This window comes from Balearica regulorum, chromosome 2 (assembly GCF_011004875.1).
Source record: "Balearica regulorum gibbericeps isolate bBalReg1 chromosome 2, bBalReg1.pri, whole genome shotgun sequence".
NCBI lineage: Eukaryota > Metazoa > Chordata > Aves > Gruiformes > Gruidae > Balearica > Balearica regulorum.
Window position 1 is genome coordinate 33723552 of NC_046185.1, and position 27208 is coordinate 33750759.

The 27208-nt window shown below is 38.8% G+C and overlaps 2 protein-coding genes across 3 annotated transcripts in view; one reads left to right on the forward strand and one right to left on the reverse strand.

Annotated features, from left to right (window-relative positions):
* The window catches only part of PEX2 (peroxisomal biogenesis factor 2), a 347720-nt gene that overhangs the window by 162161 nt on the left and 158351 nt on the right, over positions 1-27208 (forward strand). The window lies entirely within an intron of this gene.
* ZFHX4 (zinc finger homeobox 4) overlaps positions 1-27208 on the reverse strand; it is a 151514-nt gene that overhangs the window by 95594 nt on the left and 28712 nt on the right.

Sequence of the window (27208 nt, forward strand, 5' to 3'; positions counted from 1 at the left end):
GGCATAAGTGCATGTCTGCTCCACTAAATTACCTTGAAAGAAAGCAAATTCCGGATGAAAAGGGAAGCATATTTATATTATGGTGATTTAAAATCTGTCGCCTAAACACATCTTCTCCCCTCCATCCATTGACCTAAATTGCACACTAAAAGCTTGCTTGTCTGCAAATGGGCAGCTAACACTTTGAGACAATCCAGAGATTCTTCACTTACGCACAATCATGCCAACTATTTTTCTGACTACAATAAACACTGTCTTGTTCATATTTTGCAGAAACAAGAGTCAAGTTATAAACCAGAAGAATTTCTTTACTTTTTCCAGCCCGATTACTAGACATAGATAATTCTAAAAAATTAAGATTCTGAGAGAAAAATGTATTACTGAAAATTAGTAGGTCAAGCATGCTCTGACTTAAACAGTTGCAACTCTAAGGGGAATTACACCCCGGTGGATACTGTACTGCAGAAGAAGCAAAATTGTAACATAAAACATCCCTAGTCTCCAGAAGAAAAAAATTACTTATGTTAGAATGCTACTTCATGCTGTAAGACACTGCCCATTATACTCCATTTGGCCGCTGCTCTAAAATATTAGGGTTTTCCATAGGTTACATGGTGCAACTGAAATTAATGATAGAGCTGCCGTTGACTTGAATAGGACAAGGACATCAAGCCTCACTTGTCCGATGTGTTGCCTTACCAATATTATGTTGCAATGGAGGGAAAAAAACAACAGATCAACCACCAAAAATACCAGGCCATAAAAGACTAAAAGCAAACTGGAGCTCTCAGAACTGCATTCTGGATTTTAAATCCAGCATTTTATCTATTTTCTAATACTGCAGGTTGATAAAAGTGCTACACTATGCAGTGAGAGAAAATATCTCAGCTGCATTCAGCCCTTCAGATTTGCCTTGAGAATTGTCTGTCTACATTTGTATCAAGATGTTCTAATATTTATTTTTGAAAAATTATTTTGTAATTTAAGCCATCTAGGAGAGAATAACCTTATCATGATTATCAAACTGAGCAGCCCTGTAATTATAATCATCAAGAGGGCACTAGTTTCCTTCTTTTTTAAGTTTATTTAACATAATTTTATACTCTAAAGGGAAAAAAAAAAATCCCTGTATAAAACCTATTAGTCAATATGTTTTTTTCTGGTAAGGACATTTTTATAACTGGCCATAAGATTTCTTTCTATTTATCAGGATGTGTGGAGCTACAATGCTATCACTACATTTAAGAAGACTGAAAAACATCTCAAGCTTAACTAACCAGCTTTGTTTTTTTAACTCTGCACATTCCTCCATTCAAAGGATATTTTAGAATCATCCTAAAATAGTTTTCCCACTAATTTTCATCTTCTGTAGGTATAAAAAAACCTCTTCCAAACACTAACCCTTCAATTAAAAGGTTCAATCATCTCAAAAAGAAAAAACACACAACAAACACTGCTGTGATATTTTGTATTTCAGAGCCAAACCCCTGCTGCTTGGTCATGATATTTATAAAAGCAGACTAATGAAAGCAGCAAAATTTACCATTAATTTTAATTCTGACGAAATCATACTGCTCTAATCAACTGCCTATCACATGTCAGTGCAAATTACACTAACAAAAATAATTATTAGGACAGGTTGGCGTAATAAAATTTTCCATATACTCCATCTGCATAGAGAATGCCTGTGTGGGAATTACTTTTAATGAACAACAAATTACAATTACTAAACTAAATGAACCATCTGCCTTTTTTGTTTGTTTTCACAGTCTCACTGGTACAGGGTGCACTGTTAGCTTAATTGCCATTCAAAATGGCAGACTGACCTATCACCAGACTTGCATGTCCAGAACATTTTAACCGAAAAGCTGTAGCAGATGTTTTTAATTTTATGAAGAGGACAAGTATGTTTAATAAATATATTCAAAACATTAAAGACTGGTGTTTAAATAATAATAAGGTACATGCCTATTTCAGACTGGAGGACTTGTATGACTAAACATCCCTAAGCCCTAAATTAGCACCTGCAGTATTCATGGACCAATACTAATAGAAACAAGTCTTGATGTGCTTTATTAATAATTTTATTCAAATAAATGTTCTGTCTCTAGTCTCTAATAAGTGACCACTTTTTTTCAAAGGGGCACACATGAGGACTTGCAGTAATGACATCTATTAATAAATTTTTACCAAGCATTTTTAAAATGCTTTTTTGGATATATCATCTGGCATCTGCATTAAAAAACAACAACAACAACAACAAAAAAAAGCCAAAAAAACCCCCAAAAAAACCCCCAAAACCCACAAAGGAAAACCTATTGGCATATGTCTCATATTAGCTGAACTTTCCCTGCTGAGTTTTTTGGGGACCGTGATATTCTTTAATAGTTGGAAGATTGACTCTCATCACAGCCACTGAGGGGAAAGAAAATCTGACCTGGACATGCACTTAAAAAAGAAAGTCCACTTAGTACTGCTGGATAACACAAAAGGGATGGTTGAAGAGAGACTTTTTATTTCTTTATATTACTATCTAGTGGCTACATCAGCCGTATTTTCTAAAAGCCTGGCTCATTGCTTATTATTAAAAAGCTTAAAAATATTTCTGAAATTGAACCTTTTCTGTTGAAGAGGCTAAACTGCAAGCCCTAGAGACAAAAGCTTCCTCTTTGCCTGACCTACTAAAATCCTTCAAGCTAAACCTAGAAGTACCACTGCCACAGGGGAAAAAAAAATGGGGGGGGGGGGGGGGGCGAGAGAAAAAAAAAAAAACAACACCAAAAAAACCACCAAACCAACCCAAACCAATCCTAACACTGTGTCAGTATTCAGTGAATCTTTCCTTTCTCTCTGAAACCATCCACAAATGCTACTGGGTTATTTCAGGTTTCAATCCCTGATTCAAAGGACAGTTGTAAAAAGAAGAGAGTGAAGAAGACTTGTGTTTGTTTTGAAGGGCTTTGGATCAGATCTTTGGGGATATGATCAATAAAAGTAAATACTGTTTTTACATTCTGTTTTTAATGTTATTACCACATTTACTTTCAATTTATTCTAACTTACTGTGGTAATGTATAAGGCAAAATAAGTGACTAAGAGAATGGAAGTCCCGCTTTAATTATATTAAATCATTTAATGAGCCATATATACAGAGTGATGCAAAGACAAATCAACTTCTATTTTCAGATCTCCATAAAACTGGATAGGTGAAGGTGGCTTAAAATTATTCCTGGTTTAGGTCAATGTTATTTATCATTGTCCATACTAGGAGCTACCGTGCGTTGCTTCAGAATAATAGATTTAGCTGGTCTGCATGCCAGTGTCCACTCACATACCCATGTCTGACTTGGGGATTAAAATAATCCTTATTCCCCTCCCCCTTCTACACACCTCTGGCTAAGTCTAGAGATAACAAAGAAAAACCTGATTCCTCTACAAGGATATTTGACTTTAAAAGCTACATTACAATGTTTTTACAATTAATATTTACAATTAGCTAACTTGTCATACTAGTATTACTAACTATGGTTCTTTGCAGAGATATGTGGGAAAGATATGATAAAAAACTATAAAATGTTAGTTCATTCACAGAACAGCATTAATAAAACTGTTTCATTCTCATCTTTAATTTGCAGTAGTCTTGTTTCTCTTGCTATTTGGACTTTATTTGAAGAAGCTCTTATTTGAAATCTTTTCACTGGCTTCCCCACCATTTCACCTTCCAGGGTCTGCATACCTTTGTTTGGGCCAACATTTTTTGTTCTGTAGTTTTTATCATTACAGCCTGTCTGCCTGGAAAAATTGCATCTCAATTTTCCCTTTGAGGTCTTTCCTCAAATAATCAATGTGTTTTCTTCCTTTCTATGGGAAGAAGCTTTCCCGTTCTTTATGGTCAAGCAATACTTTTGCCTCATAAAGCTCCTCTTCAAGGCCCACTGACATGTTAAAGTCTGGGAATTTTCCAGTAAACTGTTAATGCTCTGTAGGGAAAGGGGAAATATGGAAAAGTGAAAAAGACCTTGTTCAACAATACGCCCCTCCCTAAAGAAGACTGATCCCTCTATTGCAATTCAAATCCGCTCTCCCACACTCTGCCTGCGTTACAGACACCAGTAGTGCTTCCCAGGCACAGAGCCCAAGTGCATGCCCTGCCATCTCCCAGCTCCGGATCGGGACAAATCCCTGCAGTTCACCATCTTACCTCCACCTCCCCCGTTCCCTTTCAGACCTGGTTTCCACATATAGATTAACTGGCCAGGGCTGGAGAGTTGCCGTGGCAAGACCCAGAGAGTAATCTGGATACAACCTTGGTAGGTCTAGACTGTTTATTCTGATAATAACGATCACAACACTGGAGTTTGTCTTCCTAATCCTTGCTCAGAGCAGAATGCACCAAACGATTAATAACGGCTACCACACAGAGTTAACATGTTACCGTGATGCCGACAAACCTGCAGTGCAAAACAGTAACCTGAGCCAAGCCGTATCTCGCGTGGTCCCATGTGGATTCTGCAGAAACTAACTACCGGAGGAGCTGGGTAGCAGATGCCCCTTCCTCTTCCAAGAGGTGGAATAATATTGTTGTGCTTCCTAAAAATGTGGAGAGATGCTGTGTGGTACTGAATAGTAACTGCTCTTAGAATGATCTATAAAGGGTTTCCAATAGTCATCTGAGTTTAAAAAACATATTCAATGTCTGTACCTTTACATGCTGTACTTACGATATCAAATTATCTATGGAGTAATGCTGCTGAGTTATTACTCAAATGTGAAAATGCAAGTCCACGGAACTATGAATGCTCATCTGAAGGGAAACTTTTTGTCATATTCTTTGAGCAGAAGCAAATTAATTAGTTGCTAAATGGCCCTTTCTGTCTATTCTTTGTACTTCCAAATTAAATAAATGAAACACTAATTATGACGCAGACACTCCTCTCCCATGCCGAGTGATAAGTTGACAAAGAAAAAAAACATAACCCAGACATGCAGATTTGGATGTTTACTGCTGGAGTAGTACCTTGCCTCAGCAAGACTAAAATTGCCAATAGAAAGTCATCTTATTTACATTTGAAACACTCAGTTCTTGTATTCATTTTTGAAGTCTAATGCCGTCTTCTGAGAACAGTCACCGAGGGAGACAAAGAGATGGAAACACGGGAGTAACGCTATGAATCATACCCTTGGCCCAGCTATTCCGACATGCTGTCTGTGCAAGTAGCTAATATCAGATTCACAGAAAAGCAGGGTACAAACACAAGCCCTTAGAGAGCCTAAATGAGCGTGCGGTGTGACGAGGGATCCTTGCCTGACCCTGGAAGACAGTCTGTTTATAGCCTGAGTTTAACAATAATAATAGAGAACCAAACATTCTCGTCTCTTTTTTCGTTTAGCCCACATAATCAGAAACATCATTAATGTTCATCCTCTTATCCTTCTTAAAATTCCTGATAAACTGTTTGTCCAGATAACCCCCCCCACTGCAGCGGTGAATTTCTCAGGCTGATTATTTACCGCAGAAAACGAGTAGCTCTGAGTGTCACTGAATGCCACCTCCCTCTCCTGCTACAGTGTCGAGTAAAGGGAGCACATGGCTTCATCATTTTATATACAGCCCTAAGCAATACCACCTTGTGCTGTGATCCCTTCAGATCTCGCAGGCTAAAGCAGGGTCAGTACTTGGAGGGGAGATCTCCAAGGAAAACAGCAGTGCTACAAAAAAGAGTTTTGGTAATTCATTGATGGTGCTCTCTGTCTAAATTAGTAATGAGTCAGTGCCCCAGCTCGGTGTTTAACAGCACCGTCCTGTTAGGAAATGTTTTCTTTCGGTTGAAACAAAGAACAGATTTCATAACCGCTTGTACTTAATAAAGTTATTAAGTACGTGGCACATTTTTTTCAAAGGAGGAAGAGTGTTAAGACAAATGTCTTGGCCAAATTTCAACTTGTAATTATGTTTTGCCTACCTACAGGCAATTCCCTGTGCAGTTTCACTTGAACACAGCTGCTTTTTTTTTTTTTTTTTTCACCTGCCTTGAAAATACTTGCAGTGCAATGCTGCTGCACACAGTTAAACATGAGCTTCCTTCCAGTCTACCAGTATGTACATGAAGATGGCCCTATATGCACTTAGGCTAACACAGAATGGAGGAGCACTGAATTTAATTAACATTGTTAAAACATTTTGAAAGCCTCTGAATAAAGGCTTTACAGAAGTGTAAAGTATTACCATGGTTTCTACAGTCTATTTATTTAGACTTAATAAGATTCCCTTCCCACACACACGCACACACAAAAGCCACCTTTTTTTGCTTTGCCAAGTAAAAGCACATTAATAAATAGTACTGATATCCAAGCCATCAAAATTTCTTTTTGCCTAAGAACAAACTTTCCCACTGTGGGCACCCTTTACTCCCTTTATCCTGTAAGAACCTGAAAAACAAGTGCACTTTGCTATGTGGTGGAACAATCGAAAATTAGAAACTTTGATGGAGAAAGCGAGAAAGCAGATTCTGCATTTGACAACCACTCTCTGAAAACACAAGCTTCCAGCATCTTTGAGATTAAGCCCAGAGCACTGCGAGCTGATCTGAATTACATATATGAAGTGAGGTTTTCAGAGAGAATCAGGGTCCGACTCATTTAAGTCTTTATAGGTTGTAATAGAGTGAAACTGCAACTAGAAACAAGTCGTGAGAGTTGGAATAGATCAGCGACAGCAGCTGCAAAATACTTGCTGTCAGAAGCACTGGCTAATGGACAGACAACTATATTCCTGGCAGCTGAAATCTCCCAAAAGTTAGGAGGTTTACCTCTCTTTTCTCATCAAATCTGAAGGTGGCTAAGTTCTGTGTTTAGAATTAAAGCATCAGAAGGAGAGCTGGAAAATACTGGATATATTCATCTTAAATTCCTGAATTAGTTCCTTCCATGCCCCACCTCTTGGCTGTTTGGTTTCCATTAATTTCTACGAATGAAATCTGCTGACCTAAGCAAGGAATTTGTTTCAGAAACAGCTATGTTTAAATGCATACTGCAGAATATCCGAGGAAAGCATATCCTGAATGTGTAAACTGATCATTCACGAAACAGCCAATTTCTAAAAGTACATTTGCAATCAATCAGGGAATAGAAATATACCACGCGTCAAACCAAAACTAACCAGCAGAGCACAAAAGTTTAAATATATGAAATATTGCCAATGATTGTAGGGTGAGGAGCAGCAGCAGCAGGACTGAGCACAATTTTTTGGAAGATATTTCTAAAACAAAAGAAATTGAGAGAAGCTCATTTGAAAGAGAAGCAACATCCATCCATTTACCACTCGGCCATATATAAACGACCAAGGCATGCTTATCTCTCCTTGGGTTACCTCAGCAGCCAAACATAAAATCCAGCAAGGTTTATGACTGTGGCACAGCTACATGATGCTGCCTCAGCCATTTCTATCAACTGTTGAATCCCACCAGCATGACCTCGGTTTACCACACAGCTGGTATATCCAAACGCCAGGCCTGGCAAGGTACTGAGTCAAACAATTGATTTCACCATCCCAGTCTGATGAAATAGTTGTTCAGATGAAAATCATCTGCATCTTGGAGACACCCCTACCTCAAGCACAGATGACTCTCCCCTAATGGCCTTGGGCATATGCTGATCAAGAAGGGTGACAGACTAGAACTGAGCAATACTCCACATGGGAGCACATGAGTGCACCCACTGGGCTGATGAACAACCACCCCAAACTGCCCCCACTCCTGAGTCCTCCCTGAAAAAAAAAAAAGAATGGACTCACTCAAGAGTAACTTCATTTATTGCTCCCATGGCCTTCAGCTATTCATCAATACTACTTTATCATCAAATGTATCAAGAGTATCTGACAGATCTACAATAATAAGCATGCCTTTAATAGTGTCTAAGGGGTAAAGAAATGCCCTGATGCCTGTGTCATCCAGTGCAGCTAGCAGCACTGATCCTCCCTGTCATCTTGCCTTTAAATACAGCAATTCCACATGCAGGTGTATTGGAGGGACAGTAGTTTCACCAACTGATGCCTGAATGTGCATATTCTGTCAGTCCTAATTTGACTCCATCTTCTGCCAAGAAAGTGAGAGTAGGTTAGAGTTCCCAAGTCAAACTCTCCACATTTTTTTCATTGTAATTGACCTCAGATATTCTAAAACATATATATTCATTTCAATAATTAATACAATTAGTTGTGCATGTTACTATTTAATGAGCCTTTCCACTAAAGGTCGAACAGTTTTAAGAACTGGTAATGGGAAATTATATTTATTTCATTGGTGGGTTTTAGGATCCTGAAAATGAAAGACAGAAAAGATTTATTCCTTCTTATTGCGAGTGCAGGGTTATTCCCTGTAGTGACTTGGTCAGATTAAAAATCAGCATTTAAATAGAAGTCACCAATTGAAAAGAGTAGTTCAAATCTGGAGTGATTACAACACTTTTGCCTGCCAGCTGTCTAGTAGTCCATCAGAAATGGTCTGGCACTTTCACTCTGGTTTTTGATTGGGGCATAAGTCATCAAAAGTCACTATTGCCCTTATCAGGATTGTTGCTATCAGCAGAAAAGCCAGGCAGTGATAGCTCAGGTACCAGTACCCCTCCTCTTTACCCTAGGACCACACTCGCATTCAAGTCACTATACTGGGACATTCTGCACGGATGCTCTGTAGTTAGCTGATATCAGTTGTCCGCCCTTTCAGCGCAATCTTGAGAACCAAAATTCACTAAAATAATATTTAAAAATCAATGCACAAATTGAGACTGAACTGTTTAAATATACTGTTGAACTGCAAAAGACTTCTGAATACTAGACTTAAAAGAAACTGAGGATTTGTACTACAGTGTCTACATTCATTTCAATGTGAATTTTACATTTTGATCACCAAGTAAAAATGAATCCTTTAAAACATGTTGATAGGTTTTGATATGTATCTACCACTGTTTATTATAATATTTATTATTATTTATAGCAGCATAACCCACACAAGTTCCCAAAGGGTTAATGCAACTAGATGAGCTGAAATTCATGAGCATAATCCTAAACAAGTGAGTTGAAGTTCTATCAGGTCTATTTCATAGCATCAGGGATTACTGCTAGCAGTCTAATCCTACTGAGCCTAAGGGAGGTACGTTGTATTGTATTTGAAATCCTGGCCAGGAAAGAACGGAAGGTTAAATGGGTGCCTTGCTCTGTAATCAAATATCACAGGCACTACTTATCTATTCAATGAACAACTAACGTAGAAAATCAATTAGGAAACAAATAGCTTCTTCTTTTGAATTTTTTTTTACCTAACAAAAAGAGAGAGTGAGGAGTAAATGGTTTCATAATATATGTTTAATGAAACTATATCATACTATCCACTATAAAATAATTCTACACATAGACTGGCAAACAACTAGAAGGCACAAAACACCCTATAGCAACAGCTGGTGTTTTAATGCTATTGCTTTAAGTGCTAGGACTATTTTCAAGGCTAGCGTGTATTTGAACACTAGCAATTGAGCATCTTCTCAACGTATAAGGCAGCACACAGAAACTACGCTTACAAAAATATTAACTGACTGCAGATAATTGGACTGTGCTCAAAGGAAATCACAAATACATATCCGGTTGTTTGTAACTGAACATCTTAAATTATGTATCAGTTGTGAAGAGCATTTCTTCAGCTGTGCATCATCTTTTGTTCACTTGGTTAAAATCCCAGGAGTACTGAAAAAGGCTGAAGCTCCTGCTGGTCTTTGTTCCCAGCAGGGAGAAGTCCCTTTTGGTGGTCTTGAGGTTAACACCCTACCCGCCCCCCCCCCATACCTGTCATTCTGAATAGACTTCACAGTCTGTGCACACAGACAAACAGCCTGACCTGGCCAGCTAGCTTGACCCCTGGGCAGGAAGAAGATCACATCTGGTTATTAATATTGGGACATTAAAAAATGTAATCTTCAAGGCACTCGGAGAAGCAGGCTGGCAATTATACAGTATGCACTGGATGTCAGTCAGGGAGCACGTTAGCCTGATATTATGTCCGAGAATGCTAAAACGTTCATTTTGCTCTGATGAGGGGTTTCAAATACAGTCTCTCTCTGTATCTCTGAACGCTGGTAGGAGAAGTTAGCCCAAAGCACTTAAGTCTCCAGCTTATCTGTTCTTACGCTTCCCAATTTTTATTCTGTTTTACACAGTTTTATAATGTAAAACATTTGTAGCTGAAAACTGATGTAAGTAGAAAAAAGAACCATGATTTTACAGAAGAGGAAGGCACCTGATAAATGGAACAAAACCTCTCAATATTACAATTGTACTAAACATGCCCCCATTACACCATCTGATTATCTTACCACTACCCAGACTTTTTAGTTCATTCGTTCTAGACATCTGCATATTAGAGGGCTTAAACACACTTAATTTGTATAATTGGCTAAAATATACAGAAACACATTTGTACATACTTGCAATATATATTATATACATGCGCACATACACAAAGCTTTATATAACATAGATTGAACAGTATCATGTGTGAAATCTTAGTGCCACCAAAGTCAATGGAAAATTGACCTTTTTCTTGGGCCAAATATTAACCCTTTCTAAATGACAACACAGAGTTTCACTGGAATATGTACTGAGAATATCAAACCTCTGATCTGACACGTTTATATAGCCAGATAATTATTTCTATTTATTTGCCCCACTGGTTATGCCTAAAACAGAATGAAAGACCATGGTCCGAAGCTCTTATATGCTGTATTTTGCTGGCATCCCAGCCTTATTGATGCCACATGGAAGATTTTGGATTGCCAGTGTGAACCCAGCACAGGTCTAGCATCCTTCACAAAGAATGCTCTGGCCACCCAAGATGCACTTGTACATTTGTCATGTGGAAGGTAGAGGAGCACGGTCTTCTGAGAAGTCTCAAGTCAGTCCTAGAAGATGGTGTCAACATAATCTCTGTGCTTGAAACAAGACCTCAAATTGTCTCCAAGGGTAGTTGTTATTACTAATGCTACCAGCCCACATAGCTTAAATCAGCTGTCGTTAGTTTGGTTTTGCTGCAAACCACCACCAAGTCTTTTTCCTTGCTTTCTTTCAAATGGAAAAATTTCCTTTCAAATTACCTTGGGCCAACACCCAGGATGGGCCTTCTACCAATGATGTGTTAATCCTGTGATCTGTGAGCCTGAAAAAGGAGTTTTATAGCACTGGAGGTGGGAAGTTTCCAGCTTTCCAACAGAATGCTAGCATTTGTTTTTAGCTCTGATAGGCCTTGAGATGTCAGACCTTCAAATTGAAACACTATTATGTATGGAAAAGCTATTATAGGAAAAATGTAAGGCGTTTCTAAAATATATTAGTCACAAAGTCACAGCAGTGTTTTTTCCCCTTAATATTAGTGGAGCTTGGCTTGGTACACGCAGCCATATGAAAAAGGAGTACTGATACAGTTAAAGAGCAGTTTACAAATTTCTAACATATTTTTCCTAATGCAAAATATGCAGGAGGTTCAAAATGCATGACAGTTTCCTGTGGGATGGTCAGCATACCTTTTTCTGTCTTTATTACTTAAAACAACACAGCCAACTCAAGCTCGAGACAATGAAACCTTTATCCCACTCATCCCAAATAATTAGAAATGCATATTTGATAATGTACACAAACACTCACACATGTATACACAAGAGAAAGTGGGAAAGATTACTGGCAGAAAAGAGAAAAAATATAAAGGGGTTTGGGGCTTGGCAAGAGGGAAATCGGGCTAAGTGCTGCAGAAATGACACCGTTCTAGATGTACATGGCACTGTGAAAACAGACACGTAGAGATGTTGGTAGAGCAGGAAGAAGAAGAATGTGGTGAGGTGGTAAACACTGGCCGTGTGCGCGCGCAAGTGGGGTTGCAGAGAGTAACCACGAGGCAGGGATGACACTATGCACAGTCCTAAGGGAGCTGGCGTTTTGGAGTGAAATTCCAAGCTTGAGGCAAGAGAGGAAATGTTTCTGACAGGTTGGGGCCTTTCAGGGTGGAGGCTTTCTGCTTTTAAATAGTAGCTGCTTGAAAAATGCTCACAAATGTGGAATAATTTAGGAGGAGAAACAGGCTGTGGATGAGGTGACCTAGTGTGTATGCTCACAAAGTATGTCATGGTTATCAATACCCAGTAACGCGTTTTGATCTGTAAAAGATATTTAGAAGGTGGATTTCATTCTAACAATACACAAACCTATCAAACAGGGGAGCTGTTTTGGTGAGAGGAAAGACACTTCCAAATTCAAATCCTCTCTTCTTTTTCACACCCTCTTTGTGGAACAGTCTCTCTGACTCTTCCTTTGTAACTAGCCTTTTCTCTAGAGCACCAGAAACAAATGGAAAAACCCTAGAAATAAACTTTGGGAGAAAAACAGAAACAGTAACCATCAATTTCAGCAAGAAATTACCCAAATAACAGAACTTTTTGAACTGGATAATTTCTCACAGTAGTGACAAACCACAGTAGTCAAACCACAGGAGAACCATGTCCCAGTCAATTGACAGAGTTAAGAAACACTGTCATTTTGGAAAACTCCTGGGCCAACTCCATTGTTGGAGTAACACTACCGAGATCAGCAATACTACGACAAAGACGGATTTGGCCCACGTTCTTCCTATCTCTTCCCTCTCATCACCTTTTTAATAGGAAATGAACAATCTTTTTTTAAAGCTTCAAACAAATTCTACAGAGAATAAAAAACCACACACCCATTAAACCCCCTATATTTTCCCTGCATCTTTGCAAATGTTTAGATTTGTGTTTAACAATATAACCTATCTCATACTAAAGAAAACACCTCATGGACTCTGCTCATGTCATTGGCCGAATATCTTATCTTTGTGGTAAATTAAGGAAATAGTTCTCACCAAAAACTAAATGCTAGATGAAGAGTTGCGGGATGGGGTGTGTGAATGAGAGCCTGGTATATGTTTTAGCAACTAAAAAGAACAACCGGTGCTTGGAAACAACAGTGGTAGTTCGTCAGGCCCAGAATGTACTGACACAGCCCAGCCAGGCTCCCTGTAAGGAGAGCACATGAGAAATGAACCCTACCTGAGCAAGGGATCAAAACACAGGACTGCAGCCAGACCCTACAGTTTGTGACGGCAGCCGCTGCCTTTCTGTCCAAGATAAAAATGTTCCTGCAGTCACCAGCATCCCCCTGAGCCGGCTCTACCCGGGAGCTCCCCGCGGCTCCCTGCTCTCAATGCAGACACGCTTACGTGTGCTCTGACTTCTGCCCTTCCCGCTCTTTCTCCTGACACGTCCCCTGCGTGGTGTGCGGTGGGAAGGACGGTGCACACCCAGCCGGCTCTCTGCCAGCTGGGGACTCCCTGACATGAGCAGAGTAACCCTGCCCTCCCCCACGGCAGGGAACTTGCATCAAATCTGCAATTTCTTTTGCTCCATTAATGGCAGAAAGGGAGCAGACCCAAGGTTAGAGAGGGTTGTCCTGTGACCGTGTCTTTGTCATACGTTTCTGTATTTCAAGTTTTCTGCAATGACTAATACCCTCTTTAAGAGTTTCAAACAGAAGTAAACTATTCTAAGATGCAAACTCCTGGAGACAGTGAGAACCATTTAGAAGTACTTCATTTTACAGGGGCATAGGAAATAGAAAAAGGAAAAAAGCAACAGTTACGTACTTTACATTTCCAGAAAGAGGGAAGGGGGAGAAGCTAAAGTATTTCAAACCTGATTTTGTGAAAAGATATTCGGTAAGCTACAGCCAAGATAAATGCATATCAACATACCTCTCTTGCTTTAACTAATTAGCAGTATTACAGGGTTCAGGAGTGACATTTCAGCAGTAATTGATCCTCTGATGCAATTTTTATGTATTTCAAACTAGCCAATACATCCAGCCAAGAGGGCTGTGCAAGGACAGAGGTTGGCAGTCAGCACTGAGGAGCCGGTCACTGCCTGAGCGTGACCCTGGACCCCGGGATGCTAAACACATGCAATCAACTGGAGCTGCTAGCACTGAGCGTTTCTGAGAATCAGATCCCTAATCCCTCCACTTTCAACACTTCCTTCACCACTGGCAGGTAGCACAGCTAATTTAAATTCAGGTGGCGACTGCCCTAAACTAGTGTTTGTATATACTCACACAGGGAATCGGGAACTTCCTGGCTTGCTCTGAAATTAGTAGTTCATTTCAAATTTTGTGCTGACTTGGTGGGGAGCGCATTTGGCATCGTATTTTCCACATTACTTCGCACTACATACAGGGTAACTTAGTTACTATACGTTTCTTTCTCTTCTAAACCCTAACATGAAAGGTTTTAATGCCAAGCAGCATGGAGGCCAGAACAATCCAAAAGTCAACACAGCTCCCACAGTATGAGTTCAACCACTACAGACGTTCCATCTGTATTTCATAGTGTACCTTAATAACAATCAATAATACATTAAAGTTAGCACTGAACAGTATAAAAAGAGCACACTACAAAGGGTCCATTTGAGTTATGCCTCAGCCTTGTAGTCCACATGCAGAAACAACATCTTCTGTTTTGCACCAGAAAATGAATATCTGGGGTAAATATTTGCAGGTAGATGGCTAATTAGCTATTTCTGTTCTTCAGGCTCAATGAATAGTTAACTGCCTACGGGTGTTTGCACCCCAAGTCACTATGTATAGCAATAAATGTGGGAAAGCAACAAAAGGCAGCTGCCTGAAGAGAGAGGCGATGTGTAAGGTAGGCTAGGGGTAAGCTGGATGCTTCTTTCCCTCGCTCTCCTAATACTAGGGGGAAATTAATTCTTCCATGGGGTAATTCAGAGATGGAGTTCTTCCCTCTCAGCTGACTAAGCAGGAGGTGGCCTAACCACTTAATGTAGGTACCTAACATAAAGGCAAAAGAGTCATGGATTAGAAACCAGCGGAGACAGAAAACAAGCTAGAGGCCATTTAACAGAACCGCTGGGTCTTCTAATATCAAACTAGGACTAATCTTGCAGAGGGCATAAAAGAATTCAAGCCAGTCAAGACCAGCCAAAGAACCATCAGAAATGCCAGAGAGGTTTAAAGCTAGCTGAGCACGCAGGTGAAATTCAGTATTGACAAATGAATCCAAGAAAAAATATATTAGAAGGAATAATTTGAACCAATTAAGCATGTTACTGGTGTCTAAGTTAAATGTAACTGCTCTAGGACACTTGTGAATCAGTATGAAGGGAGGAGTGGGAAGAGGCATGCAATGAAAGGCAACATATTTCCAGCACAGAGTGCAACAGGATTTGTTTAAAGCAGATTATATTTTTGGATGCACCAGGCATGGGACAGTAAGATCATACAGCTCCACTGAGAACAGTGTGTTCAGTTCTGAAATATCCGTATATTTCAAGAAAAATTTAGCAACGGTAGGAGTTCAGAGATCAGTGATGGGATTAGCAGAAATGTTGAAAAACTTCCACTAAAAGCAACACTGAATAGATTGAAATTCTTTGGTGTATGAATAGTGTGAGACATGATAGAAAGATCATAAAATAATCATAAAGATTATTATGAAGATACAAAGATTATATAGAAAGATCATAAAACAAGTAAGAACACGTGATCTTTCTTGTTCTGTTACCAGATGAATAAACAAACAAATCCTAAAAACTTAAATGAATGACAGAAATTTTTAAAAGCTGAAAAATTATATTTATATGCAGGTTAAATTAACCAGTGGAACTCCTTCCCATTGCATGTGATTGAGCCAAGAGTTCAGTTTGTAAACTGATTTGATGTTTGTGTACATATAAGACCACCCAAAGACCACTTTTTTTAGGGGAAAAAAAAAAAGATACTTGAATTTGTATGATGTTAATTCATTGTTCTTTAAGTACAGAGGGCATACAAGAAGAAAAAGAATTTTCCTGTATGAGCAACATTATTCCATATTTTCCCATGAAAGATTTTTTTCTGTGCTCTGAGAAGCAATTGTTGTTAGCCAGTCTGGAGCAAAGAGATTAGATAAGGTGGACTAATGGTATAATTTGCTGTGATAGGACAATGATTGCATACTTGGCCTATTAATGTGTTGGTGCTTCTAAAACAGCATTTTCTTCTGTTATAGACAGCCACTGCAAGAGAAGTACTTGACTAACTTTGTTTGCAATGGAGTATTTTTCATTAGGACAGGTTGGAAAGATATCTCATGATTAAGTGACTCAGAAATAGCACTAAAGAAGAAAGAAATATTCTTTACACCCAGACCAAATCCTGATAATTTCAGCCCTAAAAGTGTCTATAAAAAAATTATGAGTAACTAGGAGAAGGAAATTAGAATAGCAATGGAAATCCAACCTCTACTACAGCAGACGCTAACACATATAGACCTTTGTACAGTATTATAGCAGGTGATAGTAGCAGCCTGGGGTATGTATGGACACACATAGTTTTAAATTCTGTTTATGCTCTTGGGAAGTGTACACTTTTATAAGCCACACACCTGCCTTTTTGCTTCCCCCCGCTGCACCTCCTGTGCAAGAAACCCAGTCTCCAACAACTGCGACTTCCTCCCTAACACTAGTGTTGGATAGTACCTGTCTCTCTGAGTTCTCATGAACATGAACAACTTCAGACTCCATCTCTAACTCATTCCTCCCAGTAACAGACACTCTATTAAGCACATATACAGCTAAATATAGGCAGACAGAAAGGCAGATAGATATTTCTTCACATATGTGAAGAAATTAAGTGGTATGCTTAATTACATTTCTATAAGGTCTATTTAGACTGCCAAACATATTGGGGGCCAACCTCTCACTCACCTCTGCTCAGCTGGAGACACATTTTCTTTTTCCCCAAGGCCATGCTCTGTTTCCTAGTCCAGATAGTATTGAGCTTACCTTCTAAATCTATTAGGACAAACAACTACTACAGGTAAAGGAGAGACATTTGTTTAGTTCCTGTTGTGAACATGTGAGGCACAAAGCAGAGCAGAAAAGCTGAGCGAACTGTGATACAGGCTTGAACTCTGTAACATGATATTTCAGAATTCTTTTATCGATTAGCAGCTCAGCTCTCTTCCTTAACATAAAAAATATTATATACATACAACTCTTCAAAACCAGCATAGCTCTCGTCCATGGCATACCCCAAAATGCTTTAGATAAACCTTGTCATATGTTTGATACTTTCAAGGTAGCTGAGGCCACAGAATTTGAGCTGTTCAGTGGAGAACTCATGAAAGAAAAGACACCCTAGAAAGATTTCTGGATCCAGGTCCTACATGCAATATCACAGATGATCCCACAAACCTATTTTTGTTTTTCAAGAAATGAAAAAACAAAACAAAAGAAAAGAAAAACAACCCCTCCAAAAAACATTCAAAGAGAATACAAAGTGTCTGATGGAGAAAGGATTCACTCTTTCTCAGAAATACCTGTCAGGAGTCCAAATGACTAGTTACAAAGATTTTCATCCCTTGAGTTCTATAAGACACAGAAATTCAAGTATCATGAAGATACTGGTGAAGCCTGATGTGCTACAAGCAATACCAGTGGATATAGGATCTGGGAGACAGAGCACATTGACAGCATAACCAATTCATCATCGCCTATAAGACTATCTTAGCGAGTCAAAAACTGACAAAGAATATCCACAACTTAGGTACACCACCTATTTCTGAGATGCATCTGCAGCAAAATTGGTCCCGGGGGCCAATATAGCAGTGCTTTCAAACCTGCCCAGTGACTCTAGGTCACAAATTTGGTAAAATTAGTCTTAAACTAGTTTTTTGTGGCCTGTGATCTTTGTCATCTAAGAGCTGACTTCAGAAGATCCGGCTCTGATATATCCCTGACAGGGTCCTGGGTCAAAGATTTTGAGTCACAGAAGTTCCTGGACAAAAAAGGACATAAGGTTTTTAGAAACACTTGCAGTTTGGCCTCGTTTTTTCCACCAGCTTCATTCTTCCTAATTTCCAGTCATTCATTAGCTGCGTACGTATCTGCAAATGCCAAAGGGCGTTTCCAAAATAGTAACATCTAGATATTAAAAGCTGTCTCATTTCAGTAGTAAAGCAAGCCTTTTTCCATGCTCTCATCACCAGCAGACACAAAGAGCAAGAATACCAAGATCCTCCTTGGGCTTTGTTTCATTGTTCTGGCTGTAAAAATATCAGGCTTCTGGTCATTCACAAAGTGTTTATTCAATTAGAAAACTTTATTTTTTTTGTCTCAATCTATTTCCCAGAGAGCAAGTTTTTGTCTAGGTTACATAGAAAATAGGAACATTGTTGTTTGAATGGTATGGAGCTACGTCAGGGGAAGTTCAGACTGGACATTAGGAAAAGTTTTTTCACTGAGTGGGTGGTCAGTCACTGGAACAGACTCCCCAGGGAAGTGGTTACAGCATCAAGCCTGTCAGAGTTCAAAGAGTGCTCTTAGTTGTATGATTTAGTTTTAGATAGTCCTGCAAGGAGCAGGGAGTTGGACTCGATGATCCTTATGGGTCCCTTCCAACTGGAGATATTCTGATTCTACGATTCTATGAATAAGAAGTGTCCTTCCTTCTCTTTTGCCATTAGGACCCAGAGTTTTGAATTTCACATAAGGATAACATCAGTCATACCTGGTATGATACTTGAGCCAGTTGCAACTTTTCAAGATTTCCCATGGAAGATATCTTCCTTCTTAATAAAGCAGTTCGGAGGCAACTGACGTCCTCCACTCCCCCAGTCAAGGACTGCTATAGGCCCAATCACAAGTTTAGGATATCAATGGAAAAATTCCATACGTGTCAAACAACTTTAGAATGAGATGATATAGACCATTGGAAGTACCTGCTAAAGTTCTGGTAAGGAGAGTTTCCACTGTAAGCCTTTGTTTTAAACAGAAATCTTTTGAACTTTCTCTGAATAGGGGTAACCCATTTTTCTATAAAGAGTTTGGGCACAAACTATCCCTGAACAGAAGATGCTGTGTTGCCTTCATGGGCAGAGGTGGCTTGGTTCTTCTCTCCAGGAGCAGTGCAAGGACATGGCGTACGTTCTTCTTCTTTGGGAGAGTTTACAAAGGAGAACAGAGATTCCAAATAAACACCCTTCTTTGGGCAGACTCCTGAATAGTGTCCCTATATGCCAGGTTGCCTGCGCACAATCCAGCAATAAACCAGTAGTTATATACCCATGTATTTTAGACATGTGAATCATGTTAACAGCATGGTTTGATTAACACTCTAGGATAACAGTTTTAAATAGAAAAAAATGACAATTTTTGTTAGGCAACTCATGTGGTCAAATATCCACTCTTGGAATAAGATTAGTATATTACCATTCATGGCTCCCATTAGCAATATGTAGTTTCCTACCCATGCATATAAGCACGGAGTATTGCTCATACTCTTCGTATATGACAAAACCTCTTTTTTTTTTTTCTTTCCTGTTTTTGTCACTGCTTCTGCAGTAGGATGCCTCAGGCATGGGAATCTGCACACTTCATCATTCGAGGACTACCTTTGCTCAATTTTTGTTTCCTTCAATGCCCCCTGCCTTTAAAAGCTAAAGATTATCTTAATGCCTTCCCTCCCACAGGGAGAGCAGCACATATAGTTTCCCCTGAGGCTACGGTGCACAATACTCTGTGTATCTGTCTGCTGCAGAACTGCAGGGGCTGGCACCTTCTGCTACAGACCAAGGGGGTCATTTCCATGACATCCTCCTTCACGACTGTCCACAAAGCGAAGGGCTTGCGGTACTTAACAAAGCTTCACTTTCTTTGTATATCAGCACAAGGATGTATGTTCATCATTCTGCACTATCTGCTTATATTAAGTACACCAGCCTACCAGACAGACCACCAGGATCAAAAAATATTACAAGCTACCACTTGCAATTTAGATTTCATTAACATAAAACCCCTACCCACATTTAATGTAATTACTACCTATTTCCTGTTGTACTGTATTACATTTTGCCCACAAACACACACATGGAAGTTTATCCAATAAAATGTCTCCTGCATTGTGCCCAGTTCTTGCTAAAACCAACAGAATTTGTATTACTCAGCATTTCACACCAGCCTCTTCACTATCCTTCCTTACAAAATCCAACTGGAGCGTTGCACCAGTGGTACCCCAAAGGAAAGAAAAAACAAGAAAAATGCAGACGATTAATTTGTGTCTCTCTAGCAAGATAGACACATGTAGAGCCAATACAGTCCCAAGAGCTGCGTATCAAACAGCTCAAAGCTCCGTTCTGCACACAGGTCTCTAAGGTTTTATTCCCATCAACCCCAACAGTACCCTACCCTCCCATGGTTCCCAATTTGCCTGGATGGACTGACAAATGCACAGACCAGGGGAAAGGTTCTCCCAAATCACTTGTCAAAAACAATAGCAAAGCTGAAGTTCACATATGCATGTCAGATTATAACTATCCTGTCATGTCTCAGTCTTTTTGGGGTTTTTTTTAGGGCTTGTTCTTAAATACGTGGAATAGATAGTGGAGAAAAATCCCACCTGGGAGAGTTTGGTAAACTGTAATTACAAATTTTAGAGAAGACACCTGTAGTGAGTTGCGTAATATCAGCTAAAATCTCCTAAGGGTAATAAGAAAATCTATGTTGCAAGGCTAGGAGGGAGTGGCTGCTAAATCCATAGCTGCAATCTATTTATGCACATATACACATGCACTCACACTGACATAATACCCTTCCATACACTACACACTGCATCTCTACTTTGAATCTCAGTCAGAAATAATTACATACTTCTCTTAATGTCAGAATGAAAGAACTCCAGGCACAAAAACCAGCTGTTATACAGCCATTTTGTGTGTGAGCATACTGAATAAATGAAGCTGATCCTCTTTATGCTGTTTTTGCTCTCCTCCTTGCTCACTCTTCCTGCTCTGCAAGAGGAGCTTTGAGCTCGTGCTCCACCGAGTAGGTTGCACATTGCAAGACATGTCCAAATAATTTGGTACAGCCTCCTTTCAAAGAGTACTCTTGTACATTCTCACCCAGGACAGCACTCAGACTGGGATCCTGGATAGCATTTCAATGGAAGACCATAGGAATTCTCTAAACCATGATTTGAGAGTTCCCTTCTGCTTGAGCAAGTGTACCCTAAGCTGAATACAATGCCTGCTGTTTTTTCACAAGGACCATGATGTAGGACTATCTGAGAGCCAGGTGACATATGAATATCAAATAAAATACATATTAAATATAATATGAAAATTATTTCTCTATTGTTATCTTTTAAATTTAAAATAAAAAAGAATATGTTTGAAATTACTATTCTGCTAGCCCACAACTTGGGTTTTTTTAAATAAATGTGCTTGTCTATAGTGTATAAGTACATACAGTAGGCATATACATTATGTTTAGCTATGTGTAGCTGACTACACAATGTGTTCTTTGAACATTCATTTCTCTTTATACATGTAAGCACAAGAGCATAATCTGAATTACAGTAACTAAAACTTGCAATGGAAATTAAATTTCATAAAACATTTAAAACCTTAAATGAACATAAACCTGAAAGTACTATAAAAATTGAAATATCCTCTATTGTGAGGCTTATGTTTAGCAACAAATTAGAATAACTCTTGTTTATCACTGGAAACAGCTTTCTTCACCTAAACAAACAAGAAGAATAAGATTAAGCAAAACATGTTTTGGCTCCTCAGATGTGCAGACATATTCCAATTTCCTTTCCGCAATGATTTTTATGCAAATCAATGCTGCACAATCTCCTGACCTCTTTTACCATCATACTGGGACAATGACAGTTCAATAATTGGACTGGCACATATCTATGATATTTGATTTTAAATTAAAAAGTTAGTGCAGGACAATTGAAATGAAAAGAATGTGACTTTGTGTTAATTCTGGAGCGATCGAGTATCACCATTTCATGGCAGAGAGAGTAAAGCAAACAAAGTGATGGGGGCTGTTAGTCCATTGGCCCCCGTATGCATGTACTTCACACCCCCCACCTCAGCTGTTAATTCCTAACAACGATGCTTTCATCCAGAACAAGGATAATGAGAAAAACCCAAGCGGTGTTCCTTGGGGAACTGTTACACTAAAAGTTACCTAAGGACTAAATCCCACTTGTGCCTCCTGCACGTGATAAAGATGAGCAAAGCATTCAATATCCCTGACTGATTTAAAACCCAAATATGCAAACAGCATTACGGAATCCAGGCAGAGTATTCTGCTTCGCTGATGACAGATGCAGAAAAAAAGCTAGTCTAATTAAGCTTTTGACTTTGAACCAGCAGAGAAGTGGACACCTCACTTTAAAAAAGCTATGCATAACCCCAGCTGAAGAGCAGGTGCTGCACGGTATTTGCATTTCCTGCAGAGGATGCTAGCTAGCAGGACCAACCAGCTGACCGTGAAAATTCTTGGCCCTAAGTGACCCAAGGACAGACTATAAATCCATCCTATAAAATATAGTAAAAGCCCCGTTTGTTCTTCCACCCTTTCAATATGTGATGTTATACATTTGTGATTATCTCATTTTATTGGGCTCTTTAGAAAGCTGTTTATGATCATTTGTGGACAAAACAAAGGCTCATTGTAAACTCTTTTTTAAATAAGTTAGAAGGTCAATATGAAACAAAAGGGCACTACTTTCATGACTGCTACATGCAGGCTATGCTTGTGTGCGTAATATTACAATGCATTTCAGCAAAGGGATAGAGTCCTAGCTAATTACAAAGCTAACATATAATAGTATTGCATTAGCAGCCCAAGAAATTCCTATTGAATTGCATACATCTGAAAACAGAAAGACGTGCTTGTGCTGAAACTTAATTATGTTGGCAAAAACTGTGAGGGCCAGATTCTCAGAAGACATAAACACAAAGCTCTGCTTTACACTCCTGAGGATCTAATTCTTTGTTTATTCAGATAACCTCCATCAGATAAAACTTACCCATTTGAATTGACTAATTTGCCTTATTATTTACGGTATCTACAGCTAAGTAACACAACTACCACTCGGTTTGCGAGTAGGAAAAAGAATACTGTAAGTAGGAAAAAGAGTACTGCTGATCTACAAACACAACGTCTGAAAGAGACAATCAGCGTGCTCTGCCAGGTTAAAAATGTTAATGCTGGTGCTTTCCAGCCGTGGCAGAGAAGACAAGCCTTTTTCAAGGACAGTTCTGACTGAAATTCTTTTTTATGGGTTCAAAGTAAAACGTTATGGTAAAAAATGAATACAGCTTTGTTTGTTTCTTCAGTCATCGTTAGCAATAGACATAAAGGTATTCTGGTTTTGAGCCCATATGGAAAGATCATCAACACTTTCTGCTTCTGGGTCCTTTGCCAAAATACCATATCCCACATGCCTTTTACCTTAAAACATAAAAGAAAAGGTGTTGTTCTGGTCAAATAAAGAAATAATTTTTACTAGCATACGTCTAATGTTAAAGCTGCCTAAATCCTGCCAAAGACATTAAAACACCATCTGCAAAACAGATTTTCATTAAATTGATCAGTTTAAAGTTAAGCAGCTAGGCAGATGATGCTTTTGAGCTAACCTTTAACCTTTAACCTTCTAAAACTGAAATCAGGTCACTCCTTTTGGGTAATATCTTGGCCGTTTGAGAACATGAGAGGTAAAGTGATCTATCCAAATTGAACTGACAGTCATAGCATTAATAGTGTTATGGATCAATATTTTGTCAATAAAGGGAAAACCAAGGTAGTTTTCACACAGCTGAGTATTAGTCTGCTAACTGCTGCCTGTCACTTTCCCTGAGCTCCTAAATAATTGCATATATGATGTAAACTACACTAAATATCCAATAGAAAGTAATGTCTATTAAAGCTATTATCCGCTAATTGAATTATATTTTTCATAGACTAACTTTATATATTTAGTTTTGATTAGAAATTGATCCTATCATTCAGTTACTTGGTTAACTGAAGCTTCTTTTCAACCACTACAGTTTACTTAGCAAAAAAGATATTTATTTATTTATTTATCCATTTGAAATATTTGGAATCTGTTTTATGAGCACAGGACATGATATATGCGGTTCCCTGAATCACAAGCTATTTGACTAAGCTACAAAATGGCTTCCTTAAGAGCAATTCCAGCTATATATGCTTTATATCCACAGAGGTAGATCACTGTCCTGCCTCAGCTGCCCAAATCTGCAGAAGCTGAACGCTCCCTCCTGCAGCATGGAAATGTACTCTGTAGCTATAGAGGCTTTCTCTGTTTACTTGTGGAGTCACTGAATGCTTCTTGACGGATGCTGCGAAGGACTTACGACTCTTCTGTGGTTTAATTTGCTAATATCGAGCTCCGCAATGCCAAATGTAAGTCTTTGGGAAATTCATTTAGCCCAAGCTGAGTTCACTCAGGGTAAGGCCGTCTTTGTTCTGGTTCCTAGCAGCCGCATTACCAACACCATTTGAATACTGCACTTCTGTAAGGAGCAATCAGGCCATTTCTTTTTAAAATAACTTAGAAAACAGCTAACGGTTTCACTTTGCCACATTTAGAACCTGACTCTAAAAGTGACATTTTAATACTGCCTAAAATTATACAGCTTCAGAAGAGAAGCTTCTGATGCTCATGGTTGCTTTAAAAGCTACGGTTATGAAAAGACATCCTTTTATTCCATCAATAGTTAAGCACAGGAAGAGAAATCAAGCTGTTACGGCAACATTTAAAAAAAGAAAATTCACAAAACAATAAAATTTAAATAAATATAAATGACTCAAGAAAAAACTTTGAGGTACTTGACAAAGTAAAGGAACAAAGCCACAGATTCTTTTTCTGTGCTTTCAGATGGTTTTAGTATTAAAGTTTTTATTGCCAAACCATATTCACAGCACCTTAATTTTAAAAGAGTTAGAGGAGCTGCATGAATATAAACACAATTCATGAATATTCGATATCGCTCCCAAGGCATATATCTATTATTCATACAAATTAATGTTCTTTTTTTCCTTAGGTGCTCTAAAAGTTTAACTGATGTATCAAGAGAAAAAAGTTTACAACTCTCTTGGTGTCAACAGCTTCACCAAGACCTGACAAAACTATCAAGTCTGTTAGCAGATAACTTTACAGACTTTCAAAATCTCATTTATTTCCACCTTGAGGCCTGAATGTACACCCACAATTAAAAGCAAAGTTTTCTGGGTGATGTACATTCTGTTATAAAGCAGACACATCCAGAACATTTTGGTTATTTGGGACACATTGTAGTACTGCCAAACCCAAATCTTAAAAAATAATAATACTGATACCCCAATTGATGCTTTAAATAAGGCATTCCTCTCCTTTAAATTAGCCTTAAAATGAGATTATATAAAAATAGTGTGTGCACATGTACATGCTATCTGCTTTCTTAGAGTTGTTAAGCCTACCAGGGTTCAAATTTCCAAGCTTCTCTAAGAAGTCATGAGGGATATAAACTTTTTAAAAAGCTGAGTTTCTCACTAGCAATCCTAGGGACAGGTCTTAAAAAATACATGTAGCAGGAGACTTGCAACCCTATGGTTACCAGCAGTACACTTTCAATTGTCCTTCTGTAGGACATGAAGCTTAGAGGGTGTCTAAGAACTCATGCATTCCTTCTCCACTGGAATGTCTTTCACCCTGATTCAGAGACGGAACTTAAAACGTTAGCGATGGCGATTTGCCACGTATGATAGCTGCACCACACAGGCACTACTGAATTACTCAATCTAACAAAACAGGATCTGGAAAAGAAGCAGCTTCACCGGCAGGATGATGTGATGAGGGACTCGCTCCCTTAGTACGCTAAATCAAATGTTTTGAAGGACATGCTGCAAACCCAAATATATTTGACCAAGATTTCTCTAGCGATTGGGTTGAGTGAGTGAAGAGACAGTGCTGTTTTGAGTAGATGGTTTGTACCTTGCAATTCCGTAGCTATGCCTGTGGCTTTATTTAAAAAACGAGCAACTGGTGTCTTATTTCAACAGTCTCCAAAGCTTTGGCAGTGAAGCCATCTGAGAAAAGCCTTCCGCTTTCCCATCTCCCATTCTGTCATTCCTACCTGTGACACAGTTTGCAGCAGCATCTCTCTGAATGGCAGCATTACAAAACAGATCATTGAAATAATCCAGGTTAACACTCCAAAAAAAGAGATGGAGATCAGCTACGTTCAACCCAGATCATTTAAAAAACCTGATTTACTGCATGGCTCCACAAGGAACCGCTTCACAGACGAAAGGGAGCAGGAACTTCTGAAGGCAGTTTTGCTGCCTAGGCGGGCTGTGTCACTGTACTCCCAGCTCTTTGGGCACTTTTTCAAAACGGGACTTTGGATCTTTAACAAAACAGCAAACAAGCACAAAAACCCCACCTCCCGCGAGTTAAGGAAAAATGCAATTTAAATAAAATATATGATTAAATTAGCAGAGCAGGCAGCACTGTGGGACAATATAATAGACCCAATATTGTATTACTGCCATTTTTGTCCAGAACAGATCCACCAAGGTTACAAATATCACGTTAAAACATTAAAATTCATGTTACTGTCTGTGCACCCTGTGTTAACTCAGAACAACCATTTAAACATGGTTGAACATCAGCAAAATGTTATTTTTTGCTTAAACTAGAGGTCTGCTGGGGCTTTTCTGTATTTGTTCCGTGTGTACACATTTTCAACATGATTAGAGAACCAGCATAGTTGCTGTAATCAGCAGATGACTCCTGATAGTTTAGTTATCGCAGATTTCTAGTATAAATCAATAGATAACACTTGCAAAATGGATTTTCTAATCATATTTAGAGCTTGTTACAGTGACTAATGGTTTGCAATATTTCCTGAATTTTTATATCCCCTAGACAAAAGAAGTTTTTAATAAGTTACAAAGTTATTCATCTTGGAAATGAATGTGTTATATTTTGTACATGAACCAAGACAATCAAGCCAATCCAGTAAACACACTGCAGAAAATAAGTTACCCCATAATTAGGGTTTGGAAAAAGTCATGACAAGTTGTGTAATAAATGGTATTCATCACTCCCACATATTCATTATATCCGCATAGTTTTTTCCAGTAAAGATAAAAATATAGTTGCCATTCTACTAACATATTTATCTACACCACACCCTTTCATGTTTGTGAAAAATCATTACTGGCTTGGAAAAGAAGGGCAGACAAAAGGATGACAGTGCTTACTTTTGAATATCCTTGGTAATAATGTGGCATATTGCAT